Source organism: Phoenix dactylifera, chromosome 7 (assembly GCF_051530095.1).
Source record: "Phoenix dactylifera cultivar Ajwa chromosome 7, Ajwa_hap1_PhDact_Kaust_v1.1, whole genome shotgun sequence".
Lineage (NCBI taxonomy): Eukaryota > Viridiplantae > Streptophyta > Magnoliopsida > Arecales > Arecaceae > Phoenix > Phoenix dactylifera.
The window spans coordinates 12838734-12846323 of NC_143196.1; the positions used below are offsets into that span (position 1 = coordinate 12838734).

At 36.5% G+C, this 7590-nt stretch overlaps 1 non-coding gene across 1 annotated transcript; it reads left to right on the top strand.

The window, feature by feature from the left end:
- Positions 1-6700: 6700 nt before the first annotated feature.
- LOC120105730 (small nucleolar RNA R71) lies at positions 6701-6807 on the top strand. The gene has a single exon (XR_005508046.2). It is a non-coding gene; the product is annotated as a small nucleolar RNA R71 (small nucleolar RNA).
- Positions 6808-7590: the final 783 nt, after the last annotated feature.

The window sequence follows — 7590 nt, forward strand, 5'->3', positions numbered from 1 at the left end:
AAGCCATGAATCGGTTTGGAGCTGCTTGGATTGACTCGGATGGCTGAAATTGGATGCTGGGATATTGAATGCGGCTTGGAATGATCCGGTTGGGAGACACGGTAGATGGGATGAAGAAAACTGTTGGGGTGTTGCCTCACGGATGAAATGTTGCATCTGGAAGGTGGATGCATGGGACGAGTGAACAAGATCGCGTCTGGACTTTCCATATAGGCGTGGAATATGCGGAGGCGACGTGAGGCTCAGATGAGACGCTAGAGATTTGTTGAGCATGGGCTCCCAGGCATTGAGCTCAAATCCAGCATTATTGGGTCTTTTGAATTACATGCACTCAGACACAAATAAAACATTAATTAATTAATTTTATTAATAAAGATTAGCTATAATACTAATTAAGATAATATGAAAGTTTTACTTTTGTACTATCATCACACCCCCCAACTAGTTTATTGCTAGTCTCTAGCAATTTAGTGTGAAAATGATAAAATGAGGGTGCAAAAGTATTGTTTATTTTATTAATATATATCAATATGCATGAATTAAAATAAATACTCACTTTCGTAGAGCATTACGATTGCACTTAGCATGTGCAACAAGCCGTTAAACCCCTAGGTTACCCTAGTGGACGAGTGTTGTCTCGTGAGGGTTTGCAGTGATGTTACCCACAAACATCATTTTTAAGTTAGAAGATACTTTAAAACATAGCAACCCTTAAGGCAAATGTAAATGTGACGTCTCAGAATACCTATACCTCTACCACAATTGGGTACCCTTTGAGTTCTAGGTGCACTACTCAAATTCACAAGTGTTAACTATCATTTGTTAGCTCCCGACCTACTAAATTTTTCGAATATCACATGTTATTTGCCCAGAATGGTTTGCATATAAAATTGAAGCTATCAATCCCAACTAGACATCCCAGGTACACAGAGTTCTAAAACAATGGAGTCAAACCAGTCATCCACAAGTCACTTGGTTTTAATTTAACTAACCCACTCATGTTTAAAATATTTTTTTTTTTTCGCACAGTGACTACAACAGTCCAACTCCATTAGGCTCTAGTAAGGTCCATGTAACGAGCTTTGGGTCAATGACTCTTGATCCAATTGGCTCAAGGCATTAGGTGAAACACCCCTCGGACTTAATTACTCAAACCAGACTACGCCACGAGGCCAGACTAGTCACTTATTTCAGTCATTTTCACCTTTTTACGCGAACACTCGCTGCTTTGTAGGCAAGAGGCCCGGTTACTCAGTGAAGACAAACTGTATTATTTCTCTCTTTTTTTTTTCTTTTTTTTTTTTTTTTATGTAACGTGACTGTATTGTGACTATAGGTCAACCAAGGTCAGAACATAAGGCACCCAGGTGATCTAGCCGGGAATTTCAAACTCTATCTTTATGTGAAAACCAAATCATGAACTTTAAGACAAGGACACTCATACTTCTCTTGCGAATAAGGTCAACAAACAAATAGATAACACAAGTGAACTCCTAAGGCCTTCCTATTGTCATTGATACTTATGTGGGGATCTAGTAATAGGTCTTTGATAAGTCATAATGCGCTCCTTGCCTTAATAGCTGCACATGTTTATTTGCTTAGAAAATTAAAGTGGTAATTAAATGCAACAAAATATATTTTTGTTATTATTATTACTATTATTATATATATATTATTTTTTATTATTTTTTTAATAGTTTTTTTTTAAAAAATGATATGACAATTGGTATGATATATAGAAAAATACAGTAATCTCTCCCCCCAACTTAAATTCAACATTGTCCCCAATGTTTCAACATGAATGCATTAAATATGATTGTATGAAGGATAATAAGGCTGAAGGTTAGAATTTACCTGATAGAATGACTGCACACTGTTGTTGCTCACCAATTGTCATATGAAAGAAAGAAAAATTATGTACAAATAGAGGATCTCTAGCAGATATAGAGATCAATCCTGATAAACAGGATCTCCCAGATTGGTCGATTCAACCTCTGGGGTAAAGTTGTCCAAAAATAACTTCAAACGTTGGCCATTTACTTTAAAAATATTACCGGTGTTTGGATTCTCTATCTCAACAGTTCCATACGGATAAACAGTTTTAACTATAAATGGGCCGGTCTACCTAGATCTCAATTTTTCTGGAAATAAATGAAGTCTTGAATTATACAATAGAACTTTCTGGGAAGGCTCAAATGTTTTTCTCATAATATTTCTATCATGAAAGACTTTCATTTTGTTTTTATAAATTCGAGCATTCTCATATGCTTCATTCCTGATTTCCTCTAGTTCATTAAGTTGAAGTTTGCGTAGTGAACTAGCCTTATCCATATCAAAATTAAATTTCTTAATAGCCCAGTAGGCTTTATGCTCCAATTCCACAGGCAAGTGACAAGGTTTGCCAAATATAAGACGGTACGGAGACATACCAATCGGGCCTTTAAAAGCAGTACGATAAGCCCAAAGTGCATCAGTTAAATGCAAAGACCAGTCTTTGCGATTTGGGTTAACCGTTTTTTCTAGAATATTCTTAATTGATCGATTGGATACTTCAACTTGTCCACTTGTTTGTGGATGATAAGGGGTGGCGACTTTATGGGTGATCCCATATTTTCGCATTAAAGCCTCAAAAGACTTATTACAGAAGTGTGAACCCCCATCACTGATGATGGCTCGAGGCATTCCAAATCTGGAAAGAATGTTTTCTTTTAAAAATTTTACAACAGTTTTGTGGTCATTATGTTTGCAAGGAATTGCCTCTATCCATTTGGAGACATAATCTACAGCTACTAAGATGTACAAATTTCCGAATGAAGGAGGAAATGGACCCATAAAATCTATTCCCCAACAATCAAATATTTCGATAATTAAAATTGGGTTGAGGGGCATCATATTCCTACGAGTTATCCCACCTAACTTTTGACAACGCTCGCAAGCTTTGCAAAAGTTATGGGAATCTTTAAACAAGGTGGGCCAATAGAAACCGCACTGTAAAATTTTTGCAGCCGTTTTCTTACCAGAGAAATGACCACCGCAAGCTTCAGAATGACAAAAGAAAATGACACTAATAAATTCGTCATTAGGTACACATCTCCTAATAATTTGGTCTGGGCAGTATTTGAAAAGATAAGGATCATCCCAGAAAAAATTTTTTATTTCAGTCAAAAATTTTCTTTTGTCTTGTTTATTCCAATGACTTGGTAGTTCACCTGTGACTAAAAAATTTGCAATGTCTGCAAACCAGGGTGAAGATGTGATCTCAAATAGTTGCTCATCAGGGAAAGTGTCTTTTATGGGTGAATTATCTAAGGAATCTGAAAGAGTCAGACGGGACAAGTGATCAGCTACTACATTTTCTACCCCCTTTTTATCTCTTATTTCTAGAAAAAATTCTTGGAGCAGAAGGATCCACCTAAGCAAACGCACCTTAGCATCCTTTTTTGAAAGAAGGTACTTAAGAGCAGCGTGGTCAGTGTAGATAATGATTTTGGATCCAATCAAGTAAGACCGAAATTTGTCTAGTGCAAATACTACGGCGAGTAGTTCTTTTCCGTAGTGGTGTAATTCTTTTGTGCACTATTTAAAGTCTTACTTGCATAGTAGATAACATAAGGCTTTCTTTCTTTTCTTTGCCCTAGAACTACCCCAACTGCATATTCACTGGCATCACACATAATTTCAAAAGGAAGTGACCAGTCAGGTGGTTGCATGATGGGAGCAGAGGTCAGCAAGCTTTTGAGTTTATCAAAAGCTTTTTGACATTCTTCAGACCACACAAATTGGGTTTCCTTTTGAAGGAGATTACATAAGGGTTTAGATATTGAGCTAAAATCTTTAATGAATCTCCTATAAAATCCTGCATGACCCAAAAATGAGCGTATATCTTTGATAGTTTTTGGGTTGGGTAAGTTAGCAATTAAGTCAATTTTAGCCTTGTCTACTTCAATTCCTTCAGATGAAATGACATGCCCGAGAACAATTCCCCTAGTTACCATGAAATGCCACTTTTCCCAGTTTAAGATTAGATTCTTCTCCTCACACCGAATTAAGACTAGCTTTAAATGGTTCACACAGTTTTCAAAAGAGGAGCCGAAAACCGAAAAATCATCCATGAAGACTTCCAAAAAAATGCTTAACCATGTCAGAGAAAATACTGAGCATGCATCTTTGGAAGGTTGCAGGAGCATTACATAATCCAAAAGGCATTCTCTTGTAAGCAAATGTGCCGAAAGGACATGTAAAAGTGGTCTTTTCCTGATCTTCAGGATCAATTGCAATTTGGTTGTAACCTGAATAGCCATCTAGGAAGCAATAAAATTTATGACCTGCCAACCTTTCTAAGATTTGATCAATAAAAGGTAGAGGAAAGTGATCCTTCCTTGTGACAGAATTAAGTTTTCTATAGTCAATGCATACACGCCAACTAGTGGGGACCCTAGTTGGAACTAATTCATTGTTGGCATTTTTGACTACAGTAACACCAGATTTTTTCGGGACCACTTGGGTTGGACTTACCCATTTACTATCTGAAATTGGGTAGATCATACCCGCATCCAGAAGTTTCAGAACTTCTGCTCTAACCACATCCTTCATGTTTGGGTTTAATCGACGTTGAGGTTGACGAGAAGGTTTGGCATTAGCTTCTAAGTGGATTCTATGAGTGCAAATTGAGGGACTAATTCCCTTGATATCAGCAATTGTCCACCCTATTGCTCCCTTATGCTCTTTGAGAATTTCCAATAATTTTAGTTCTTGACTTTGTTCGAGTTGGGATGATATGATCACAGGAAAAGTCTCTTCTTGACCAAGGTATGCGTACTTGAGCTCAGATGGCAAAGGCTTTAGCTCAAGTTTAGGTGCTTGAACACTAGATGGTAGAGGACTATTGTTGCGTGTGGGCAATTCTTCAAAACGAGATTTCCACCTATCTGTATCCAACAAAGGAGCTGAATCTAATATAACACTGATTTCTCTAAAGTTTTGGTTGATATCTGTATTTCCGAAATGAGTTAGGCATGTTTCTAAAGGATCAGAAGAAAGAGATGGGACAAGAGCATCCTCTACAATGGAGTCGATCAGATTAACTCCATGAATTTCATCATTTTCGTTATCATTATCGGGTTGTTTACAAATGTTAAATATATTAAAATCTATAGTCATATTCCCGAATGACATTTTCATTATTCCATTTCGACAGTTAATCAAAGCATTGGAAGTAGCTAGAAATGGGCGGCCTAGAATGACAGGTATTGGAGTAGTACAGTTCATGACAGGCTGGGTATCTAATACTATGAAGTCGACTGGAAAGTAGAATTTATCAATTTGGATAAGTACATCCTCGACTATTCCTCTTGGTATCTTTATAGATCGATCGGCAAGTTGGAGAGTAACCTTGGTGGGTTTTAATTTACCAAGTCCTAACTGTTCATAAACTGAATAGGGCAGTAAGTTAACACTTGCACCTAAATCAAGAAGGGCTCGTTGTATCCTGAAGTTTCCTATGATACAAGATATGGTAGGACAACCAGGATCTTTATACTTAAGTGGGGTGTTGTGTTTGAGAATAGCACTCACCTGTTCAGTTAGAAAAGCTTTCTTTTGTACATAAAGCTTTCGCTTTATGGTACAAAGATCTTTTAAAAATTTGGCATAAGATGGGATCTGCTTAATGGCATCTAATAAAGGAATGTTAATCTTTACTTGTTTAAAGATATCCAGAATTTCTTAGTCAGGTATTCCCTTTTTAGCTGCAAGCAAGCGCTGAGGAAATGGAGCAACTATTTTATGATGGGGTATTGAATCATTTTGTTCTTTATCATTTTCATCCCTTTTCTCAATGGATTTTTTAGGTCTGTCATCCTTCGTTGGAATTTCTTTGTTAATTATTTTTCCACTACGAAGGGTTGTGACAGACTTAACTTGTTCAAATTTAGGTTGGGATGAACTTGCTTCATGGACCTCATGTTGACCCTTTGGGATAGATTGAGGTTGGGCTGGAAATGTCCCTTTTTCCCTAACATTGAGTTGAGCCTCAATTCTACCTACAGAATTTTTAAGTTCTTGAAGTGACTGCATGGTATTCTGATTTATTTGAGTCTGCCCTTGCATGAAGGTTTGCAAAGTATCTTCAAGGGATTTCCTATGTGGTGGCACATAAGGAGTAGGAACAGAATTTCCTTGAGATTCATTGGCAGTGGGTCCATGTCTCCAACTAAAGTTAGGATGGTTTCGCCAATTAGGATTATATGTTTCTGGAAATGGTCTTTTATAAGTATTGGTGAAATTTGCTTGATCATGCAACACTTCTTGAAAAGCAGGGATTGTAGGACAATCCTTGGTCACATGTGCATTACTTTCACAAATTCCACATATACTTTCAACAAAAGTTTGTGCTTTTCCTAAATTAGCCTTGCTTAATTCCATGGCTTCAACCTTCCTAGTCATATTAGCAATTTTTACATTGACATCATTATCATCTTTAATAAGATATATTCCTCCTTTTGTATTAGGTGCCATTTTAGATTTTTCATTTTTATCTGTTGTATCCCAAGCTTGTGCATTTTCTGCTAAAAGATCAAAATAATCCCAGGCTTCATTTGGTTCCTTACTCATGAATTCACCATTACACATTATTTCTACAAATTGTCTCATATTTGAGGACAAACCATCATAAAAGAAACTAATGACCCTCCAAATTTCATATCCATGATGTGGGCAAGCAAGCAGAAGGTCCTTAAATCTTTCCCAACACTGAAAAAATGTTTCTCCATCTTTTTGTGCGAAGTTCATGATATTTCTTCTAAGTGTGTTTGTTTTATGTGTTGGAAAGAATTTCTTTAAAAATTCTCTTGTCATTTCTTGCCAGGTGGCTATGGTCCTAGGCCTTAAGGAGTGTAACCATGACTTAGCTTTTTCCTTTAAAGAAAAAGGAAATAACTTAAGCTTAACTACCTCTTCAGTGACATCATTGAAATGAAGTGTTGAACACACTTCATCAAATTCTTTTAGGTGCAAATAGGGACTTTCAGAATCAAGTCCGTGAAACTTTGGGAGTAATTGGATTATTCCTGGTTTCATGTCAAAAGCTCCCGCAGCAGTAGGAATAACCATACAAGATGGGGTACTGGTCCTAGTGGGTTGTAGATAATCACGAAGCGTTCTAATAGGTAAATCATCTTGAAATTCATTATCTCCCTGATTACTACCATTATCTTTCATTTGATTATTTGAACTTTTATCCCTAGATTCAACTCGGACTAATCTTTTTGTTTTATCCCTTTGCCACAACCGCATATACTGACCAATTAACCAGTCGACTTTTTTTTATCCTTTTTTTTAATTATTATTATTATTATTATTTATTTATTTATTTTATATATATATATATATATTTAGAGTTTTGGATGAGTATGAATATTACCTAAAGCTATGAATATTGACACCCTGCTACTAAAATTATTCACAATCAAACAGTATCAAAGCATAGCACCCTTATTTCTAATGTTTTCCTAAAAATTTCTAGACAGCTCCTAACTGGTTTGAAGAGTACACTTAAGCCTCCAATGCGGTCTAATAACCTAGTCGACCAGG